General features: G+C 33.0%; 1 non-coding gene across 1 annotated transcript; it reads left to right on the forward strand.

The window, feature by feature from the left end:
* The first annotated feature begins 253 nt into the window (after positions 1–253).
* LOC111727217 lies at positions 254–360 on the forward strand. The gene has a single exon (XR_002774820.1). It is a non-coding gene; the product is annotated as a U6 spliceosomal RNA (small nuclear RNA).
* The last annotated feature ends 1,396 nt before the right edge of the window (positions 361–1,756 follow it).

Raw genomic sequence — 1,756 nt, forward strand, 5'->3', positions numbered from 1 at the left:
ATTTTTAATGAAGTCACATACATTTATAACAAAAAGGTCTAAAAAGAATATAGTAAAGGGCTTTAGAAGAAAGAGTGTAAATGTTCCAAGGTCCTTATATTATTCAGGAATAGGTAAAATTATTAATCTACATTAGGCTTTTAATACATCAGTCACATGTTGTAGTCTCTGGCATAACTACTGACAGAACAGTGAAATAATGTATAAGTATTAATACAATGGAGGGAAATGAAATGTTAAAAAATGAATAACCGTGCTTGCTTTGGCAGCACATATACTAAAATTGGAATGATACAGAGAAGATTAGCATGGCCCATGTGCAAGGATGACATGCAAATTCGTGAAGCGTTCCATATATTTTTTTTCTTTTTTTTTTTTTTAATTGAATGGTAACTATGTATGTTAATGCACTTCTGGGGTACAGTGTGGGGTTTTCACATGCAATCCGAAATACTTCCATCAAACTGGTCAACACAGCCTTCATGTCATTTTCTCAGTTATTGTTTTAAAACGTTCACATTCTACTCTTAGAAAGATTCAGTTGTACCCCTGTAAGATAAACCTCAGAAGTGATCCCTCCAATCCCCGTCCCTCCACCCATTACCCCCTCCCTTCTCCCTCCCCCCGCCCCATATTCTTAGGCTATTTGGTTATAGCTTTCATATAAAAGGTATAAATTAGTTTCATAATAGGGGTGTGTACATTGGATACTTTTTCCTCCATTGCGTTCCATATTTTTTTAAAAAATGAATAACTTAGAAAATAATCAAAATAATTTATCTAAGTAATTTATTTTCAAAAAGAAGTAATCTATAAAAAGAGAAAATAGAACAGGTGGGATAAATTTTAAAAAGGCACAGTAGTTAAATGGTATATTTAATTCCAAATACTTCACTAAGAAAATTAAGAGTAAAAGAACGAAATACTCCAAATAAAAGACAGTTATTATTATATTGGATTAAAACAACAGCATCATCAATTAATGCTTTTCAACAATAACTCTGATACTGGATTAAAAATGATAGCAACAATCTTAGCTGCTATAAGGGACATAATTGAAATACAAAAGCAATGAAATATTGAAATAAAAAGAAATAAAAATATATATCATATCAAACACTAGCCAAATAAAATTTGATATAATCTCATACTATTAAAAGACAAGATATTTTAAGGGGGAAACTCATTCTTAGAGATAAATAGGAACATTTCATAATGATAAGGAAGAAAATTATTTTCTTTCTTTTTTTCTTTTTAAAAAATAAAACAAAAGATTTTTTCTTTTTTAATTTTGGAAGGATGGTCAGTGTCTATACAGACCAAGGAGCTTGCAGAAAGACTGAACCTGAATGTCAGGCAAGTTGTTCACGAGAGATTTGCTGTTTTCATTAGAGTGCTTTCTGAAGCTACTTTACACCTGCTATTTCAATACCTTGTTTAATGCTTTCTGTTTTCAAGTTGAGATCTAAAATCTGATCCATAATGGTCCTGTTGACCATTTTTACCTTGCTATCTTGAACACATCATCATTCAGATGTTTGTCTCAGTCTTATATAACTTACTAGCCCCACTCTCGGTGCCAGAGTAGGTGGGTGTCAGAGAAATACGATGAAGAATGACAATGGCGTTTGAGGTTCTATTCCTGATCTTCCTCCCACTTGAGTCCCCATAATATCAGCTAATTGCCATCTCCTCAATCCTTTCTTGGCAGTGAGTGTCGTGTTGGTCCTGATGGTGCCATCACCTGAGCGGTAGG

The sequence above is a fragment of the Otolemur garnettii genome, unplaced genomic scaffold, assembly GCF_000181295.1.
Source record: "Otolemur garnettii isolate 467f Iridium unplaced genomic scaffold, OtoGar3 scaffold00097, whole genome shotgun sequence".
Classification (NCBI taxonomy): Eukaryota; Metazoa; Chordata; class Mammalia; order Primates; family Galagidae; genus Otolemur; species Otolemur garnettii.